The 13,513-nt window shown below is 33.2% G+C and overlaps 1 long non-coding RNA gene across 2 annotated transcripts; it reads right to left on the bottom strand.

Annotated features, from left to right (window-relative positions):
* Nucleotides 1-3,037: 3,037 nt before the first annotated feature.
* Nucleotides 3,038-12,972, bottom strand: LOC135156968 (uncharacterized). Of its 2 annotated transcripts, none has more exons than XR_010296030.1 (3): nt 12,888-12,972; nt 7,389-7,503; nt 3,038-3,070 (listed from the first exon to the last, which is right to left on the bottom strand). It is a non-coding gene; the product is annotated as an uncharacterized LOC135156968 (long non-coding RNA). The 2 variants fall into 2 exon arrangements; XR_010296031.1 differs by lacking the exon at nt 3,038-3,070 and adding an exon at nt 5,862-6,355 and having other exon boundaries at nt 6,939-7,503.
* Between the last annotated feature and the right edge of the window lie 541 nt (nt 12,973-13,513).

Genomic DNA, 13,513 nt, shown 5'->3' with positions numbered 1-13,513 from the left:
TGCTTCAGGTTTTTTTCAATCTCCTTTCAAATGTCATCTGAAACAAAGCTCAAATTTGATCTTTAAGAACCAATTTCCTGTCATCACACTTAAATGTTTCCTGTATTGGTTGTCAAGTACACTGGAATATAATTCATAAGTACTCACTGCCAAGGTCGAAAGTGCATATTACAAGAGAGAGAGTTGAGAAGTAAAAGAGAGAGCAAGGGGGAGGGGGAAGGGGGAAAGCAAGGGAATACAGAGAGAGTGAGAAGGGACTGGGGGAAGTAGAGAATGAGAAGAGAAAGAGAGAGAGCAACTGTATGGAAATTGTAAAATAATGCAATAAATTAATGAAAGATTTAAAAATCAGAAAAACAATACCATAAGAAAGGGAGCAACAAGAGCAAACAAGGTGGCAAAGTGTTAAAAAAAGATGAGGAGACAGGGGGATTAGATGAAGAATAGAAAGAGTGTAAGGAGAAAGATAGAAGAATGGGTTCAGAAAGGGGTAGAGAGTCAGGGAAGAGGGCAGCAAACATTATGCTGATGAAAAACATCTCCATGTATGGGGTCACATGAATAATAGCTAGTGTCAGAGACTTGATGGATTATCAATCAGTAAACAAACGCACATCACTACAAATAAACATGGTGGGAAGAGGTTAAGGGAAAGTTCGAATCAAGAGAAAAAACGTGCAAGCAGCTGCGTCCTGCGTGTACCATGTAGTTAGAAAAATAACATGATTTACCCCATCACAGGAGGAATACATAAGAATGTTCAGTGATATTTTTAAAAATCATAAAGTTAGCAGGTATTGATATACATTTAAACTTGTATTAAAATATGAATTTATTATTTATACTATCACAAGCTAAAAATGTAACTACAGAATGTTCAGTGAGAAGAAAACTTCATAAGGTTAGCATTTTATTTACTTGTATAAAGTTTGAATTTGTATGTGTTTCATGAATGCAGATAGATTGTGTGATGGCTTGCTGAGACTTGGCAATGAGTTTCACTGTTCTGTTTCTTTATTTTTGAAATCTCATTCATCCACAAATTTTTATGGATTTACCTTAACATGACTTTCAATGAGCATTTTAAGCGCCAGGGTTTCAAAATCAAATTAAATCCAAAATAGCTTGCATTTATGAATGAACCAATTCTATTTTGGATCCATACAAATTTACATTTTAAATCCATCTGTCTAAATCCCTCAATACAATCCCTTTGGATTTATTTTAAAATGTCTGGCACTTATGTAGAGACTGTAATCTCTATATGGAAGTCCAATGTAGAATGCATTAAAAATGGATCTAAAATATCATTTGATTTTGATCCATAGAAATGTCAATATCAAATCCATCTGTATCCATTCCTTACTACACTCAATTAAGATTTATTTTTAAAATCTTTGGCATTCATTGAAATACTTCTTAAACATAAACCTCACGTACATGTACATGTATGTATGAGCCCTTGCTAAGAATGTCTTTAACCTCTATAAAGAAGATACACTATATACATATGTCCTTGAGATTTAATCAAATTTATTTAGTGAGTATATAATCCCCCTCAAGGCATTCCAATGCATATTCCATGGCCATTATGAAATTACTTCTGGGAGCTGACCCCACATCTCCATTGGAAATACATGGAGTAGCATTCTACGACAACAGCAAAATGTTTTCAGGCTTGTACAGTTTTTTTTCGTTTGTTATAGTAACTTTGTAGTAAGATTACACTCTAAAAATAAATTGGCTACAGAGCCAAATGCAGTGTATCATCTGCAGTCACTGTATAAGCTCCTAAAAATGCTAAAATTAAATAGAAAAATGCTAAAATTTAATTTAAAAATGCTAAAAGGTCAATTGTAAAGTGTTCAAATAAGGGTCAAAAGCAATCTAGGGTTTAATTTTAGCACTCTTAAGGAGCTAAGGCAATTATTACAGTTGATATGTTCTGTTTATCACTTCAAGTTTAGAGTGTATCACTGATGTGTAAATGGGGGGGGGGCTTGGGGCCATACTTCACCCCCCCCCCCCACAAAAAAAAATGACATTTTTTCCTGAATACTATGTCTATCGCGTAATTAGATTTTCGAATTAAAAAGGTCATATTTTTCGCCCGCTTCCCACGCTCGCAGCTTTTTAAGTACTGTCCAATATGGCATGTTTGGCCCCCTCGGTTTTTTTTTGCTCATTCCACTACTGGAGTGTATTGAAAACTTAATGATGGACAAATGATAATGATGGATAAATGAAGGATAAGTTCCAATACTAGATAGGAACTTCATATACACACCCAGCTGAGCAGGCACACAATAAAGTCAAAACATGTATTATGCATACATTACAACCAGGAGATAATCAAACAAACAAACAAGATATACTATACATGTACACGTCTACACCAGTATAAAAACACAACCAAATCACTATTTATTATAGGTACATTCCCATTTGATACAAAGCTACTGTAATCATGGCAGATTTTTATGTTCTCTTCAAATATTGATAATTCACTATATAGAGATTGTTCTTTCTATGGACTCTTTCCTAGTTTCCACCAAACCAGAGGTTTATACATTTCATATTATGAGAAATAAAAATTGCAATTTACAAGATTTCAATGAATGAACAAGATTGAACATTTTAGATTGAAAAAAAACAGATGGAATAGTTTTGTCTCTGAAAAGAAAATTGTAACTTTCCAATTTCAAATTTTCTACATCTCAAAATTTGCATCACATCTCATATGAAATATGGCTCTTTTTTTCATACATTTTTTTTATTTATTTATTTATTCATCTCTTCCTTTATTTTATTTCTTATTTTTTATTTTCATTTTTATTTTATTTATTTATATATTTATTTATTTTTTTTTTATTTTTTTTGGGGGGTGATTGCAGATGGTGATGAGTCCAAGATATCTTGCATCTCCCTGCTCTGTTTTACCAATGAAATGTGTGATAGGGCCCATGCTTTTAGTGTACAATAACTTTGCAATATGGGAATATACCCTATAAAAAGAAGACACTCATTAGCTGGATACCTTTCAGAATCACATCGTAGTCCTTGAAAATAACTATGCAATGAGGAAAGGCATGACAATGAATGAGAGAAAAGAAATGAGGTGAAAAGTGAAGGAAAGGATGCGTTATAATGACAGGGTGGAAATGTTTCTAATGTTTCTTATAAAATACAAAATGGATACCATTTGCATGGCATATTAAAGGGGAAAGTTCATCCCAACAAAGTTATTTGAAGAAAAAATGAAAAATCCAACCAGCACAACACTGAAAATTTCATTGAAATTGGATGTAAAATAGGAAAGTGATGATATTTTAAATTTCATTTAATTTCACAAAACAGTTATATGCACATCGTGGTCGGTATGCAAATGAAGCAACCTTTGACATCACCCACTCCTTATTTCTTTTGTATTCTTTTAATGAAATAAGAAATATTTTGTTTTCTCCTCATTACAGTGTGAACTAAATTTTGATTCCTCTGAGAATATGTGATTTCCACTTTATAACCTGTTGTGGATTCATCAAGAGTCTCATGATTGTTAAATCTGCACAAAAAATAAAATATTGCATAATTTAAACAATAACAAAACAAATGGAATGAGTGACATCATTAACTCTCATATAAAATTTATATTAATGGTGCATATCACTGTAATGTGCATGTAACTTTCTTATCAAATTCTGATTCTCAGTTTTATGCTTGTTGATTTTTGACTATTTTTATTCATTTTGTGGGGTGGACTTGACTTTCATGATGGGAAATTATCCATCTTCCCATGATGACAAAAAACTTAATACATATATATATCAAATTGGAAAGATATCAAAGAGCACATACATTATGGTGATTACAATAAGATGTCATAATAAACCTACAGAATGAAACTGGGAAATTGAAGACACAATGATAAATGAGAGAACATAGTATATTTCAGTATAAACAAGAATAACACAAAAAATGAATTAATCTTAATTGATTTAATGCCATTTGACTTTCAGCAAGTTTTGGCATTCATGATCTTCATTAATCTCCACAACAACATGAATATACAGCTATGATAGATTTTAAAAAAGATATCTGAACTGAACATAGCGACCCAAGACATTAAATGAATTTACACATTTCTTCCTTCCTACAGTGAATGTACACTGAAAGCCATTAGCTGATGTCACCTGAGTTAATAATCAAAATAACAAACCCCTACCAGGGTCTTCATAAAGTATACAGTAGGGGGCTTTTGGCTTATCAGACCCATTCACACATGGAAAAAGAAGGTATTGCCAATGTATACTCAAAATACTATTTCATATTTTTGAAATTATATTTACAATTCAACATGTTTTAAGACATCGCTTTCATAATTTGCTGTTTCTTTTTTTATTTTCAGAGTTTTCGACTGCTCCCTAGACTAACAAAAATTCATCCAGGTTTGTGCAGCCATAAATAAGTATATATACCCCTATTCACTTGCTCTCAACTGAAATTAAAATTGTCATATTCAAGGCAGGACAGGAATGTGAACATCCCTTCGATCATAAATACATAACCGTTTGCGTTTTAAACCATTGTACCTCAAAAATGTAAAAGTGTTGAGGACATCTCAATAAAAGCTTGATTTTTATTAGTAATGAGGCTAGAGTTAGTGGTAACGTTCTTTGCCTAGAAAGAGTGCACTATGAAAGGAAATAGGAGACTGTTTTCAGAAAATACTAGGTTGCCACAACTACGATAGTTTTAACATACAGCATTTTTCGACCTGCCGTCAGTTCTTATTTTTTTTCAATTTTGAGATACGATGTTGTAACTGCCTAGCGTTGATAAGCTACATGTAGATGATTCATTTTTTATTAACATAATGTGTGTTTTATAGTGTGATTATAGTAATTATATAACTGGGTAGGGAGTAGGATGATGAGTAACCAGCTGTTACTGGAGGTATCGGGAGGTGGTGAAAAAAATTAAATGCCCTCAAGAGAGAATTATTTCTTTTTAATAGTTTTTTAATAGCTTCCATTATCTATAAGTTGATAAATATAGGAAAATCATCATAAACAACATTTAAAATTTTCCATAACTTGAAATCTGTTGGTAAAATTGGCAGTGCCATTAGTTTATAAAATCAGATGATGAAGACAAGTATAGGAAAATCATTATTAATAAATTTTCAAAACCTCAAATAGAATTCATTTTCCATAACTTGAAATTTGTTAAGAAAATTGGCAATGTCCTCATTTCTTTGGCAAAATTAGATGATGAATACACATGTAGGAAAATCATTATTTTTTTACAACACTTGGAATATTTCACAACTTTATTATCTGTTGATCAAATTGGCAATGTTATCATTTAGTTGGCAAAATAATATGATAGAGGAAAATTATCATTTCAAAAACATTTAATTGATCATTATAGTTTAAATCTGTCAATCAAACTGACAATGTCATCATTTTGCATAATGTAATACATCAGCCTTTTAAAAATACCAAATATGTAATTGAATTCTACTTCTTATAAATATTTTTCATATCATATGTCCACATAACTTTGTACATACATTATGTCACTTGTTTAGATTTTTACTACCAAGGTTTTTTTTTTCTTTTGCTTTGTCATGTTTTATACAATGTATGTACATGTGTATCAAACAGCACAAAATTAAAAATACAGATTTTAGCATTAGCATATCAAGGAAATCAACGCCAGGGGCTGAAATTAGCGACCCTTCTAAAAAGATTGAGAATTGTGCCGATATTGCATCCTACATGTATATGCCTATGGCTTATTTGGTTGTTCACATCAAATCAGGACACTTTTTCTTTATTTCCTTCTCTTTTTATTTTTTTCACATTTGCATCTTTTTCTTTCATTTGTAATGTTTTTATTTGAATCATTTCCCCTCACCTCCTCTGGAAGCCACTCAAATTCCATTTTTTTTATGCATATAGATATACATGTTTCTATTTATATTTTATAATTTATGTATTTTCAAGGCCTAGTATGTTGCTCATTGAAAAAAAAGCTACACGGAGGGCTCTGGGTGGTCAATAGAGCCCCAGAATTCTTCATTCACTGTAATGTTAAAAGTAGATCCAATGTTGCAGATTTAGGGAATCAGCTGTGAAAATAGCCTTAGAAAAAGGGGGAAAAAGTGGCCTGAAGTATACATAAGCTTTGTCAAGTCTGAATGGCCCCCTTGATTGAGGAAATTGAGTGAATGCCTGAGCTCCCTATACTAGCATAGAGAAACACATCCTGCTCACCCCCATGGTGGTGAATGGAGAATGAAGGAGTGAACAGCCACAGGGGTGACATTCTCACATTAAAGGAGAATGAAACCCTTGAAACCAGCTGAATCAATATCAAAGAGAAAAATCAAAGAAACATAATGTGAAAGTTTGAGGAAGATTGAATGAATAATAAGAAAGTTATGAGCATTTGAATATTGAGATCACTAGTGCCATGTAGATCCTCCTATTGGCAATGCGACCAAGATCTGTGATGTCACACACGTACAACTCCCTCATTACTTTAGTACTTATTTCACTTATATTCTCACTTTTATAGAGTCTATCACAAGGTGAGGTATTTTCTTTATGAGATGACAAGTACAGAGGTTTCACAACATTATATCATTGATGAATCACTTGTCATATGATTTAAATGAGCAAAAAGATATGTTCTGGGGTATATTTTCAGTGTCCAAATGGGAGAGTTGTACGTGTGTGACATCACAGATCTTGGTCGCATTGCCAATGGGAGGATCTCCATAGCATTAGTGATCTCGACATTCAAATGCTCATAACTCTTTTATTGCTAGTCCTATTTTACTCAAACTTTTGTTGATCTTATTCTTTGATTTTTCTGCTTACACAAAAGCTAACTTGCTCCAAGAGTTTCATTCTCCTTTAAAAGAAGATGACTGGGCTCGGCAGAAGAGTAACAGCGTGCCGTTGACATTTCCCCCTAGTTGTTAAATGTTGATGGGCAAAATACAAGTGTAACATTTTTGACAGTATATTTATGGGTGAATCATTAAAAAAATCCCATTCTTGATGTTAATTGTATTGAGTAAGATTGTTGACATTTCCCCCAGTTGTTAAAATGCTGATTAGCAAAATACAAGTGCAACATTTTGGACAGTTTATTTATGGGTGCATCATTTATAAAATCACATTCTTGATGTTGTGCGGAGTAAGATTTGTTTTTTAAAAAATTTGTTTTTCTACTTAGGTTTCCTTTTTTGGCTAGTCAATTTGAGGTGGGGATTAATTAAAACATGGTGATAGAATGAACTTCATAATGGAAGTGATATATAAGTCCTATCAAAGCACAGAGAGATATAACATTACAAATTATAAATATATATATACCTGGGTATCCTGACAAGATACGTCATGAGCCTGACAAATTCTTCATCTCGGACCAGGTTGAACTTGGGACACTCCGGCATATTGATGATTGGATAACCTTCCTGCGTCTTTCCACCTGGCCAATGAGAAAAAGGAGCATATTCTAGTGAACTATGGATTATATAATATCCTGGGAATCTTTTGAGTTTTAAAATCATAAATTACATAATTATTGGAATACTTCCACTCCTCAATAGCTCACCACCACCACCAATGTGAAAATGATTATTTATAAAGCGTTCCTTGCCTGATACAAAGCGCAACTATTATCACCCCAGCCTTTAATACTTCGAGCTTTGACATTTTCAGTCGCTCTCAGAGCATACAAGGAACTTATCCTTCCAGGTACCCATTTACCTCACCTGGGTGAATTGCAGCAAAAAAAAACGCCACGGTTAGGACTCGAACCCACCGCTAGAATTGGAACCCACAATCCTCTGTTTGAAAGATGAAAGTTGAACCACTAGATCCTGATGGGTCCAAAATCTTACAATCATATGTGATTCTAATATTCAAAAGCAACATATCACAGAAAATACGTGTCATACATACTGTACATACAGATATACAATTTTTGCTTTGTAATACGAGGCTCTTTTCATGAAAGTCTTCAGATCATTATCTGTTCAGCTTCCATCTGTCAGGTCACCGAGAATCCCAATTTTATTGGCAATAATGTTCCAATACCGTTTTGACAACTAGAAGACTACAGTATATCAATTATATCAACTATAGTCATGAACTAAACGTACATGTGGGGGTATCGTGGTCTAGTGCTTACTGAGGGATGTGGGTTCGATTCCCAACCATGGCATGTTTTCCTTCAACAAGAAATTTACCCACATTGTGCTGCACTCGACCCAGGTGAGGTGAATTTGGTAACTGGTAGGAAGAAATTCCTCTAATGCTCAAGTGCCAGACCAAGGTAGCCGGGGTAATAATAACAGAATCATGTAAGCATGGCCCGCTGGGAGAACTATTTTCAGAAATGAAGTGGCTACCCTGGGTAAAATATGACGTTATTTTTACTATTATTATTAAATAATTCAGTGAATGTTTATGAATGAGAGTATATGTAAATTAAATTTATACAATTTTTTTTCAAAATCCCAATCCAATTGTGTATTATCACCCAATCCAATACAAAACTTTCAAAATAGAGGCCAATAGCTTGCTATTGTAGATTTGAGATTACAATACACATAATATGTCTTTTATACAGCAGAGAAGACCTTAATATACATGTATAATATCCGGATTATATAAAAAAGAACCCTTATCTTTTATAATTCTAGAATTTGTTGTATCATGATCACACTTTTATCATCATCTTTGTCTGTAGAAAAACAACTTTTTGCTGGCATTCTCAACATTTGCATTAGTTCATATTACAGGATATCAAAGAAGCCATTAATATGCCAACAGCAAGAATGATCTTAATATAGCCACATGTTATTGCTTTGAACTTGTATTGACTATGGCAGCATAAGTAATATGACATAGAAAATAAACTTCATGAAGTAAAATAAATGTATTACCATCATAAAAGTGTCATCTCTTTCCAAGTACATACATGTATATTATGTAGCATTCTTTTATGTTCATTCTGTATTCTTTTGTTTTTACTTTTATGGCCGGAAAGTATTAATTTATTTTCTTTATTTTGTTTTGTTTTGGGATTTTCACAAAAAACAAATTGATAGTCATAAATTGTTATTCAATCTATTTTAAGGGGACATACACACCTTGGCTGTTAGGTTTTAAACAACTATTTTCTTAAACTTACAGTGAGTTCTAATCTTTCTTCAAGGCAATCATTTCTTTTTTGTCCAATTCAGAAATGAAAGCTGAAAAGATGGTAAAATTATATATTGGTACGGTAGGCTACTTGATATGTTGAGAGTTATAATGATTTTAATCTCTTGTACAGAATACAAAATAATTGGTGCTTATAAACTGATTTATAATTCATAATAATTGAAATATTAAATTATTGAAAGTTGAAATATTTTTGTATCTCTCTGGCTAAAAAGGCATCTTCCATTCCTTGAATAGAAAATTAATCTCTTAATGTCAGAAGGGTGCCGAGCTGACTTTAAGTTACGCAATCAGTAAATTAATTTGATGCAATTTTGGTTCAGCAAGTTTGTAGTTTCAACTTAAAGACCCGAAGACTTGGAAAATAAAAACAATCTTTCATGTCACTATATTTTTTGCTCGCGCTTCGCGCTCGTCTTGCCTGTTCAGATTCATGATCTGATTGTCAAAACGTATCAGCTGGCCGACTGCACGCTCGCATTTTGATTGGTGAGCTATGTATATCTCAATATTAATTCGTGACAGTTTATCAAAAAATTTGGCTCGTGATTTGCGCTAGCATTAATTGTTAGAAATATATTAACACTAATGCATCCTATTCATACATGTAATTACAAAAGTGCTTGAAATGTCCAATTTTCAGGCCATAATATTAACAGATTTCGCGCTCTCACTCGGCTTATCAGATTGATAAATAAGATATCAATTTAATAATTAAATTGCCAATTTTTTCAGAATGGAATATCGTAAAGTTTCATCTCGCGCTGAGGAAGAGGAACAGGAAGATAGTCATCATTTTCATATGATGACATAATGTCTGGCCTTAGAATGTCCTAGTCCTATGTCAAAATTCAAAGCAATGCAGCTCTTTATTAAGTGCGATCCATATCCACCCAACAATTCACAATTTTCCTAAAATGTGATTGAAATATAGAGCTTAAAGGACAAGTCCACCCCAACAAAAACTTGATTTGAATAAAAAGAGAAAAATTCAACAAGCGTAACACTGAAAATTTCATCAAAGTCGGATATAAAATAAGAAAGTTATGGCATTTTAAAATTTCGCTTCATTTCACAAAACAGTTATATGCACATCTCGGTCGGTATGCAAATGAGGAACTGATGACATCACTCACTCACTATTTCTTTTTTATTTTATTATATGAAATATGAAATATTTTGATTTTCTCGTCATTGTTATGTGAAATGAAGTTTCATTCCTCCTGAACACGTGGAATTACATTATTTTAACATTTTGTGCTTCAGGCAAGGAGGTCCTAATCGTCAAATTCGTAAAAATTGAAATATTGTATAATTCAAACAATAAAAAACAAAAGAAATAGTGAGTGAGTGACATCATCGACTCTCTCATTTGGATGTAACTGGCTCGTTCATATAACTATTTTGTTAAAAATAAGCGTAACTTTAAATTGTCATAACTTTCTTATTTTACATCCAATTTTGATGAAATTTTCAGCATTGTGCTTGTCTGATTTTTCTCTATTGATTCAAATAAACATTTTTCTGAGGTGGACTTGACCTTTATATAATGTGTACTGCAATATCTAGACAGACAAACTGTGAAGGCCTATTATTTTAGTTCAATGATATAAAATATCTGATCCTACATGTATCATGGATATCACATGGCATCATGGCCTAGGATTTAATACAAAGATAATCCCCACTATCATGTGAATATAAAGATAAAGATAGTGCTACTCTGCACTCTAAAAACACATTTGAAAAAATAAAATTTATCTAATATCAATAAATTTCTAGGAAAAGTCACAACTGTTTTCTGATTTGGAAATGGAAACAATTTGAAATTTCTGTGGGTATGGGTAGATATTCACAAAAGCATTTGCCATCAGTACTTGATCTTGTCAGAACCAAATGGATTTCTGATTTAAAACTTCTGTAACTAGGGGAACATTGAGCGTAAAATAAAACAGGATTTGTCAGACATTTCTGAAGGAGGACTCAGGAGCCTCAATGACCATCTAAAGATCTTTTTGTAATATCCTTATAGCATCTCACAGGCCCAAACAACGTAAAAATTATTTAAAATCCACAATCATGACTATCGCGTACTTCAGTTGCTTTCGCAGAACCCCAACATGATCATTAACTCCCATCAATTTGGTATTTTTTTGGTTTTATTTCTTAACCATGCAAAACAAATATTCACACTGACAGAAAATAGTGTAACACTTGCAGATAATAATACACAAAATAAAATGAACAAAATGTTTGAAGCACAGAGTGTCTTATATAACACCATAGGTATTCTTTCAAGTAAAACATGAAGCATTCAGAGAAACAAAAAGGAAATTTTGATAGCATCACTAAAACAACTTCTGAAACAACTGCTTTCACATCCCCTATTCATTCAAATGTTATAGTTTTGATAATACTAGTTGCTTGATGACCTATATTTAGGACACAAATCACTCATAATGACATTAATCACTTCATCAATAATATTGAAGTACCCTAGTCAAGTCCACACTTAAAATTACATTTGCTTTGAGCAATGGAGAGAAACTCGAGCTGCATATACTGTAACTCATTAACTCTTTACATGCATGCCTAGCAAAAAATATACATGAACTTGAACTTCATAGAGTTTCATATTACACAGAGCTACAGCCAAATAAGACAAATTCTCCTTTCATCCTAACACGATTCAACAATTCTAAAGTATAGCATTCTGATTTTATAGTATATACTTTCTCAAATTCAAATAATTATAATTACACTACAAGATTTCATAGTCAGTATATTAAACTCTATTTTATTTAAAGAACATTTTGGTTTTCTAGTTCAAAATTTTATCAGGGTTTATTGGGGGGTTGGGGGGAGTGCTAAAAAAAAGTGCTCTAAATGAATTAAATTTGTGCCCTCACTTACAAAATTGGCAAGCAATATGAGTTAAAAAGGGAGGGGGGGGGCAATAATAAATTTTGACATAAAAACATAACATGCCCCTGCCCCCCCCCCCCCCACTTTCATAAGCATCAATACCCCCTATCATATATGACAATCATGATATCAGCTGATACTTGAGGTGGTCAATGATGTCAATGATCAGGAACTGTTGCCCCCCCCCCCTCCCGATAAGCATCAACCCACCCCATAATAATATAACAATAGGTGGTTTCAGACCGCCTCGAAGTTAATCAGTTCAAGGTATTTTCTGATCGGGAAATTTACCCCGATCAGAAAATACCAGGTAATATTGGCAATGTGAAAGCAAATTACACGTAATCTCCCCGAAAGAAAATACCCACTAAATAGTAGGTACTAGTCAAAATTACGAGAACTTTCGCGGGGATTTTTCCAAGGTCGCAGGTATTTTGGCAATGTGAAAGCAATTTACAGGAACTTTTAGCCCAGCATGTAGTTGGATGCGGGCGCCGTGGGTGGCTGCTGGGCTAGTGATTTTGAATCTCACGCCTTGCCTGCTTATCAGACCATACTGCGCATGCTCGTAACTTCAGGAACTTATCCCGAAGAGTATGTTTCGGGGCGGTGTGAATGCAGGAATAATTAATGGGTATTTTTTAGCCTAAAAAAGTTCTCGTAATTTAACGGGATTCTTATGATCTAGGCGGTTTGAAACCACCTAATCATACTAACCTGTGATAAATGCCACTTTATGGTTGAGCTGGTCAATGATGTCAGTGATGAGGATCTCATCCGACATATCCATGTCGAAATCTGAAAAGAGGAAAAAAAGGGCAAAACAATTACCATATCAATCATATTTTATTTGATCACTTACAGAGTGCATGTGAATGTTCCTTGTATCCTTTATGTAGTGTGGAGTTATCATGATCCCTATAATATCAAGGATCATTTAGTAAAGACCCAAATTCTACAGCTTCAAATAAAAATACAAACTGATAAACTACATCTTCTCCACTGCTTTGATATTCTTGCAAAATCTATACACAAGATTTCCTCACCTTCTACACATAAACAATCCCACATATTGTAAAAGAAAATCATCTTGATTAATCACAGAAAAAAAATCCTTAGACAAATTTCATAATTGCTTCACAAAGCAACTTCTTTTTCTGCTCTTATTCCACAACACATAGCAGCATTACAAGTTCATGGTGTTAATTTATGATGTATACAGCAGGCTAGCTTGAGAAAAGAAGCTTCTGACTTTTCCTGTGATTAATTTGACCGAAGTTTTCTTCAGAAGCGAAGATGCAGCGATAAACTTTAATACAGCTGTAAGTCATATGGGCAGCACT

Source organism: Lytechinus pictus, chromosome 16, assembly GCF_037042905.1.
Source record: "Lytechinus pictus isolate F3 Inbred chromosome 16, Lp3.0, whole genome shotgun sequence".
NCBI lineage: Eukaryota > Metazoa > Echinodermata > Echinoidea > Temnopleuroida > Toxopneustidae > Lytechinus > Lytechinus pictus.
The sequence above is the reverse complement of the archived record's forward strand: the minus strand, read 5'-3'. Positions and strand labels throughout refer to the sequence as shown.